Raw genomic sequence first — 9,167 nt, 5'->3', positions numbered from 1 at the left:
TTAAAATCTGAAACAGTTTCATCATTCGCAGTTTTCATTCAGATTCACAAGTTGAATTTCGAATAAATTAACACAAAACCGAAAAATCAAATTTTAAATAAGATAATTTTCTTATAATTAGTAAGAATTATTATCTAGAACTTAGATTCAAAAATCAATTCAAATTCGGAATTCTTGTTTCGAGCTCAGTTTCAAAAGGCTGTACTCAGATTCGGTACCGTCAAACGGGGCATCATGCAAAAGCAGAGTTAGATGCAACATTTGTAACCCACAACACTCATTCAATTTTTATTTCAATATACTGTAGTAAAGTTATCATTGAATGATAACGAATTGATGATGACATAGTTTTTAACATCGTGTAAGAGTTTTTTAAAGTTTTGGATTCTCATAAAAAATTTAAAAAATCGAGCAATAGATGTACATTTTTCGATGCCTAGTATGACGGATTGGCTTAATGATATCACCTACAAACTTTATATTGCTTTCACGGTAAACAAAGTTACTCTATTCTGTATAAAATTTCATACAGTTTCAAGAAAAGTGTCTCCACGCACTTTAATGTTTAGGCGTTTTATTCAGAGCGTGTCTATAGAGCTTTTATACATTTGCGAGCTTTCGGCCGGTTAATCAATTCTGTATATTTTGACATGGGGATGCCCATGCATTTTCAATTTTTCTTCAGAAAAGTAAAAGTTAATGAAATTTCTCAAAAAAAAATCATAAAAATTTATTTTGCGTAGCAATAAAATCTTTATTATTGTTCATGAAATATAAGACCAACAATCGTGGTACCGAAATATTGTATTTTAAATATTTTTTTTCGGCAGAAACTCAAACTCTATATATGGCTCAATTTGAAATTTCCATGACTTTCCGTATCGATTCACATTTCTGTTACCTTAAGGCCGGGAGGGAAATCAGAATCTGAAAAAAGAATTTATTTTTAATTTGTATTGTAACAATTAATTATACTGGGAAACTAAGATTTTTATTTAATCGAAAATCTTGGGTAAAACTTTGTCGAATAGAAATTATAAATTTTGTTTGATTAGGAACAAACATGATTCATAAAATATTTTTGAGATACCTTTTCAAACAGTTCCGATGAACTGACCAGACCGAGACGGTTGCTCCCTCAAGCTCGTAGAATGGCAGAACTTTTCGATGCACACCGATCGAAGATTCAACTGGGACGATGGCCGGATTGGCACTAAGAATATTTAAGGTCAGATCCAACATCTCTTGGTTCAACTCGTTCCCCAGCTGTTTCTGCAGTATTTGTCCTGTACCTGCGCTTTGCCTTCCTGTTCCTTTATCTTAAGAACCGTCTGTGCTGCAGTTAAAAAAAATCAGATAGGGAAAATAGCAATAAATTTCAAGCGTCTTGACACTTTGTTTGATGTTGTTTGACATACCTTTTCCTATGTTATTAACTTTTGCTGTTGGCGGATTCGGATGCCGTTTTCTGCTGTGACCTTTCCACTTTCTTCGGCGTAATCGGATCGGGAATGGTTCTGCGTGTGACATATCCTACTTCTCGGACGCGGAGACTGCTCCAGCCACTAAAAATGTTACATAGTTATAATAATGATTATTGTTTTTCAGAATTGAATTCTTCATTCTTACTCAATAAACCAGCCGTCCGGCGCCTGGCGGCCCATGCAGAGCGGGATTTGCCTTTTCTTCTACTAAACCCAATCTGAAATGAAAAAAATTTAACATCAACTCACCAATTTCCAAAGCCCCATTGACGAGAAGCGACAGATGATGATGATTTTACAACGAATTAACCGCAAATATCAAAAAAATGTTTGACTGTTACTCCATCATCATCAGAAAGCTCAAATGATTTTTCTTTTTTTCGCTTCGACATCCCTCCAAATAAAATTCCAACAACAGCAAACTTTTTATACAGAGCTGAATAATCGAGATTTAGTTCAAAACTGTATACTGGCAACTAAAAACTACTCAGAATTGAATTGGGGATATGCAGATTATGAACAACAACCGATTAGTTATGCTGAGTGTGTAACTGCAACACATTTTAAGAATAACTCAATTTTTCCGTTTTCATTATCCTACACAGAAAAAATTATTTTCTGTAAAATTACAGCAAATATCCTGTAACAAAAAGGAGCAGGACATTTGCCGTAATATTACAGGTCGAAAAAAAAATTACGTGTCAGTTATTTTCAAGCGCACAATTTTTTTACAGTATGCTTTAAAATTACAGGACAATAATTTCAAACCGCGTACAGGGTTGTAGTTTCTAGCTTACTTTTATGTTTATCGGTTATATTAGTGAATGAAATTAAATGAAACATGATAAATACTAAAACGCAACTGTTTCAATGCTATAAATTGCAATTTTATTATTCAATATTAGAAAAAATCGTTTTCTACCGAGGAACATCAATAATGCTGGCGTTGCTAAAACAGTAGTGAATCTACCTTTCTGGCAATACATTGATTAAAAATAAACAAATGAACTTATTCGTCCTTGGTATTATCATATCAAATAAGAAAAAAAATTAAAATGTTGTTTTTGAAGTCATGTTGATATTAAATGTCCGAAGTAATGCATCCTTCATAAATAATTTGCACCAAATTTCATGGATAAATAATATTGTTTGATAAAACGAATGGCATTTGTGAATAGTTTTAACATAAACGCAACCATATTTCAATGGTTTAGGTGCATAGCAATTTTATGGTTTGTTATTCAAATCTCATTCGAGAAATCAATATTCTTAAATTTGTAATGCTATATCGGTATAATTAATGAGTTATCATAATTCCGAACCTTTGAATTGTTTGAAGTAATAACTTTAGCATACATTGGTTGAAATAAGTATCCTTGTATTAAATTTCACAACGTTCTTCTTTCAAATCAATATCATTCTAGGAATAATGGAAGGCAGATCGTTTCTTTCGATACGAGGCGCTTGCTGATAAAGCAACATAAGAGGTTGTCACCGGATTTTCTGTCCATTTTGTCACCCATGGAATTTTTCACCTCCAGTTAGTTCTTGATCTCCTGTGGGGGCTTTGGCTAGTCGTGGTTACTTCCGTGCACCGCTCTTGTACGATCGATCTGTTGGTTCACCAGCCCAACCAGCCTTAATGGTGGTTCTTAAGCAGTTTCAGAATGCTAGAAACTATCTCATGTACTTCGTAGCAATAACCGGAAAATTCAAATTTTTTATAGTCCCGGCTCCGGTTGGTGCAAGCTTCCGGTACTTGCTTGAAAAGTTTGACTGCCGCTGCTACGGATCCAACGTTTGACACCATACGGAGCTCGTGCAAGTGAGCGAAACACAGGAAAATCTTCTTCCATGTTGACTGCAAAACGAATAATGAGTTATCAAATGGTTTAGATGATTTCAGAAGAAAAATCCTACCTGTTGGTTAATCGAATACGTCGCCAAGACGGATCGACCGTAGAACCTGAATGTCAGGAGATAAATGAAAAAAATCATATTAAACTAAGATATTATTTTGTCGATTTTCGGCCTTAAAATGGTTGATAATGAATAGTCGTAAGATTGTGAAGTAGCCTTATTGAATTACACCAAGGGTTTTTTTACACCGCCTAGGGCTTAAAATATTTTCTCTCAGAAAGAGCGTTGATTCACGAGAACCGCGTAAAAGAATCGAACTTATGACAAAAAACCGTGTAAAATAAAGCCGTATTTGGAATATGGAGCAAAACCAACCCGTGTTAAAAAGACCTTAGAGTTGTACATAAAATATTCTATCCAATCATGGTAAATTTTTATAGGCCTTTGATTAAATCGCAATAACATTTTAAACTTTATCAATTAGAATATTTCAAAAAACAAAACTTCCTTCTTGTCTTAAAGTGTTAGTAAAAAATAGAATGACAATTATTTTAGCTGAACAGGAAGTCTGGCTGATTATTATTATTATTAAGTTTATTATAGACACTTTACCACTCCTGGGATATTCGTGTCTTAAGTCTAGCTGATGTTGATAAATGAATGTTTAAGAAATTATCTTAACTAAGACCCGTTTCCTGTTGAGCCCATCAGACCCTCAGCCTATTTTTAATGTGTTTCATAAATATCTGTGTTGAGCATTTCTTTGAAAGAGCCTGACCATCACCAGATGCGAAGAGATTCGCCATCAGCTGTTGGATTCAATCTTCATGCTCAAATTTCTAATTAAATTAAGAAAAATTAACCAGATCTGAATTAACAGTTAAGTCGCCACGACGATTACGGGCCCCCAACTACTAACCCAAAGTTAGGAAAAATACTCCCGGCACTTAAAAATTAATAAGTAATATGCTCCAAAAAACCATTTGTAATTTAAAAAAAGAGCATCAACGAGTCTGATGGAACACTTGTATGTGAAAATTCGTAGAAACAAAAAAAAAGTCTAACAATCCCAGTGTGAATTTCTTGAAATTAAAATATTTGACCTGGAAAATTTCAAACGAACCGTGTAACTAATTGCATCATCTTTCGATGAAGTTACATAGCTATTGGTTGAAGAAAAGCATCACTTACTTGCTTAAAACATGGACATGATAATCCGGCCATTTTACACCTGTAATCCTCAGAAAGTTCCATATTTGTTGGTTTCCTTCCAACCATATAACTTTGGTACACCCTCAAAATACAAATTTTACAAATATCGCTCAAAGATTAGGTTTTGTTTATTACTTACTTGCTTTAAGATTCAGTGACGATTGTCTGAAGCATAGCCAAAGTGAATGATCCACTGACGAAAATCTTTTGCTTCCCGCAATTGTCACCGGTTCGACAGGTTCCAGAGATGTGTTTTTTCTGTTATCAGTCATTTCACTATCTTGGTAAATTTCCGGTGATCCGCCGGTTCAGCCGCTAAACTTTGCCAATCCTGGCTAGTCAGGAAATTCTGCTCCAGCGTTCGGACAGGCGATGGCAATCTATTTTACCATTTCTGGTCAATTATTATCAGTTCGACCGGAACACCAATAAAACTCCCCGGCCAGCTTCTTCCGGTGCATTTTTGCTGCTCACTTTTTACGATTAGGCCTGTTCGTCTTCGCGACGTTCACCGGATTTTCGCAGCGGATCAACTACCAATGTTGTTTCAGCACAGATCGAATTTCGGAACCGGAACAAAACAAAACAAATCCGCGCTTTTGACGTTTTTCTTTTTGTTTCGCAACCGGGATGCCAAGAAAGTATTGTAATAAGCAACTGAAAATTGAAAATAATTGGACGGCACACGTAATTTAATGACACGTAATTTTTTCGACCTGTGATATTAAGGTAAATGTCATGCTCCTTTTTGTTACAGGACATTTGCTGTAATATTAAGTCGCTTTAAATTTAATTTCAGAAAATTAATTGAAAATTACATGCATTTTTAATTACAGGTTGTTTTCTTTTAAATGCAACCATTTCAAATGACACGTAATAGTCAAAAATTTTTTCTGTGTATACCAACACTGTTGGTATATACTTATTATTCGGACAATCTCCAATTTTTTTTAAATAAATATTTTTATAACTCAGTTAGCTGTCTGGGGCAAAATGCAACAAAATGCAAATCAGAATTTAAGCTCATAAATCGCGTTTCCATATGCTGGGATATGATTGTTTTGCATTATGCGTTTGTTTATGTTAAAATTTCATCTATCCTAAGATTTATTTACATGATTTAAGATAATAGAAAATTTTGTAGTATTTTTTACCCCTAAATGTATGCAGCAGATTAACACTTTTTCCATGAACACATTTTTGACAGAAAAAATGTACCTATTATTTAATTCGAACAAAACCAAAAATTACTGCAATTGGTGCTTTATGCGTTATGACATCACAAATGTATCAAAAACTATAAATTTTCAAACGTTTTCATTTGATTTTTTCATTAATAACAGAGTTTGTTGCAACTTACCCCTTTTTCTTAGTAGGGTGAAAATCGCATGGTTTTCAAAATTTAAAAATAACTGGTTAACCCAATAATTTTTCTGACAACGTCAATTTGGTGTCCCATCAACCTTAAAACTTTTGATGTACAAGAGGTATGATTATCTGTAAGTATTAAGATTTTAGAAGCCATTGAAGTTGAAAAGAGTTGCATGTTGCCCCAGTTGACGGTATCAAAAATTAAAAATTAAAATTGTATTTGGATTTATCGCCGCGAATGTTCGCTCTTAGATTTTATCGACTTTTCTCGGCGAGTTTTAATATAAAAAAACCAAAATTTACCAGTTGTCCAGACCAGTGTTGGTAAATTTCGCCCGTCACGCTTGACCCGACTAGTTTTGTTTCATCAAACGACTGGCACTGTTCTCAATTGATGGAGCCTCACTACTCGCATGACGACTAAAGCACGACAACAATCAACATTTCTCCATCATCGACTGGCGAAGCTCCTACACATGGTCAAAATTTCTCCTGAGAGTGACTAGCAAATCTCTTCACACTTCGACCGGCTGCTGACGGCAGGTACAACTAATTGAACGACTTGCTGGCAGAGAGCAACAATAGCAATAAAAAACTGAAAACGAGCTTGCTGGCAGGAGCAACAATAATAATAAATGCTTTTCTTGTTCCTCTTCGGTCGTCTTCGGCTTGCTGGCAGGAGTAACAATAATAATAAATGCGTTTCTTTTTCGTCTTCAGTTCGGTCCACGACTCGTTTGAATGCGATTGGTGAATGCTTGACTATGAATTTTTTTTAGCTTCATACGACTGGGGGTTGAATGACTGGCAAACGAAGTGACTGGTCGTTAAGGAACAGTCAATTGAGTTTGACGGACCAAGAGACTCAACAGTCACAGTCATTTGACTAATGACGATGAATAATGCCAACCCTGGTCCAGACGTTTCGAGCTACTATGGCATTCGCTCCTCTTCAGTGGACACTTAAATTATATTTTTCTTTAAACATTCAATCTTAATTTTAATTTATATTTAGAACGTTCAAATTACTGGCCATCGTCTAAATTACTTTGATTTTGGATAGTTTGTTTTGTTTCTCGTTTAAATTTGTTTGTCAGTGTCTGTGTTAATTTAGCAATGACAGGGTCGTAAGCAGTCTCAAAATTCAGTGAATCCCTTTGTATATTGATTGAATATTTAATGAAAAGTATAATTTAAGTGTCCATTGAAGATGAGCGAATGCCATAGTAGCTCGAAACGGCTGGACAACTGGTAAATTTTGGTTTTTGATATTAAAACTCGCCGAAAAAAGTCGATAAAATCTAAGAGCAAAATTGAAATTAAGCCTGAAGTTAGTTTAATAATCAAGATTAAAATATCAATGTGAGATTTTCATTAAGGATTCAAATTACGGGTGATCGCAGTTTCATAGTTTTGATTCTGGATTCAAAATTTAAATTTAATATTCAATCACAGTTAGTTAGGTAGGTAGCTTTAGTTAGTAGAGGTAGGTAGAGTTAGTTTGGAACACAAATCAAAAGAAATCACACATATAAAATAAATCATGTTGCAGATTCTTCTTAAAGAAAGCTTCAAACTAAACTAACTAACTATTCGAATAAACAAGAGTAGAAAATAATTCTGTTTTGAACCGCATGCTTAATCTTTTACTTTTTTTTCTACTATTGATTCTGTTGTACTTTTATTTAAAAACAATTATTTTCTCCCAGTTTTCAATAAGGGATTTATTTATTTCCAGATACACGTTCTTTTTTTCAACATGCTAACAATGGCTCTGGGGTGGCAGTTTTGTGCCAAAGTGTTGATCATCCGCCACCGCTGTAAGAATAGTTCTGATTAAAGCATGGATCACTACAAATCTGGACGCACTATTTATTTTACCATAGTGCTCCTAGTTGTCGGATCTGGAATGTTTTGGCAGCACTTTGTAGAGGAATGTTTCTTCTACCAGTGCTGAAAATTTCATTACGATTCGTTTTGTTTCGAAAAAGTTACACGTGATGGAAGCCACGAGATGAAAATAAATTTTGAACAACCACGTCAAAAACCCGACGTGGTCGGGTTCAAAAATCGCGAAATCGTTAAAAATGGTCAAATCAACCGTGTGTAGCGTTCTCAAACGGGTCTGTGAGATGCGTACTATAGATCGGCAGGTTCATACCAAGCGTCATAGTGGAATTAAGGATCGGAAACTGCATTTGAAGGTGTTGAGAACGATCAAGCAAAACACAGGGTAGTCGGACTATGACATTGCCAAGAAATTCAACGCCGACCGGTGCACCGTCAACAGAATTCGTCTACGCGAAGGAATACGATCCTATCGGACCAGTAATCAACCAAACCGGACATTGAAGCAGAATTTAGTAGCCAAAGGACGTGCCCGCAAGTTAAACAAGAAGATTCCAACGAAGTTCGACGGATGCATCCTCATGGATGACGAAACGTACGTGAAGATGGATTTTGGGCAGCTTTCTGGCCAAAAATTATGTAAAGCCACTGCAGTGGTGCACTGCACTGGTCATGGTGATGTCTCCGGCAGCTTCAAATTCGTTTTTGCTGATAAGTTTGCAAGAAAGTGTTTGATCTGGCAAGGTATTTGCAGCTGCGGACGAAAAATTCCGGTTTTTGTGAAAAACAAGACCATGGACTCCGAAATGTACAAGGAGGAATGCCTAAAAAACTTTTTTTTCGTACATTAGATCTCACAAAGCACTAGTTAAGTTTTCGCCAGATTTGGCAAGCTGCCACTACTGCTAGGAGGTTCTACAGTGGTATTGGGCCAACGGGTGGATTTTGTCGAAAAGGACATCAACCCACCCAACTGTCCTCAATTCCGCTCTATAGAAAAATTTTGGGCAATTGTCAAGCAGAAGATGAAGAAGAATGGTAGGACGACTCGAGATGCAACAGAGATGAAGAGATTGTGGAACAAAATGGCCGCTGAGGTCAGCGAATAGGGTATTCAAACTATAATGAGTGATACTCAACGAAAAGTTCGAAAATTCATCAAAACAACATCGGAATAATTTTTTTATTATTTTTCCTTTAAAGTGCAATAAAAACCCTACATTTCAAGTACAAAACATTTTTATTTCGTTTACATAGCTCCGATATAGACCCGTTTTAATGCGTCCAGATTTGTAGTGATCCATGCTTTAGTATTATGTGTATAGCACCAAACCGAATAGCGACAGTAGGACTAGCGACGCTTTTTTACTAGCGAGATTTCTGTCATTCGCA

General features: G+C 35.5%; 1 long non-coding RNA gene across 1 annotated transcript; it reads right to left on the bottom strand.

The window, feature by feature from the left end:
- Positions 1-794: 794 nt before the first annotated feature.
- LOC129757260 (uncharacterized) lies at positions 795-1,917 on the bottom strand. The gene is made up of 4 exons (XR_008739661.1): positions 1,630-1,917; positions 1,419-1,565; positions 1,091-1,336; positions 795-927 (listed from the first exon to the last, which is right to left on the bottom strand). It is a non-coding gene; the product is annotated as an uncharacterized LOC129757260 (long non-coding RNA).
- Positions 1,918-9,167: the final 7,250 nt, after the last annotated feature.

The sequence above is a fragment of the Uranotaenia lowii genome, chromosome 1, assembly GCF_029784155.1.
Source record: "Uranotaenia lowii strain MFRU-FL chromosome 1, ASM2978415v1, whole genome shotgun sequence".
NCBI lineage: Eukaryota > Metazoa > Arthropoda > Insecta > Diptera > Culicidae > Uranotaenia > Uranotaenia lowii.
The sequence above is the reverse complement of the archived record's forward strand: the minus strand, read 5'-3'. Positions and strand labels throughout refer to the sequence as shown.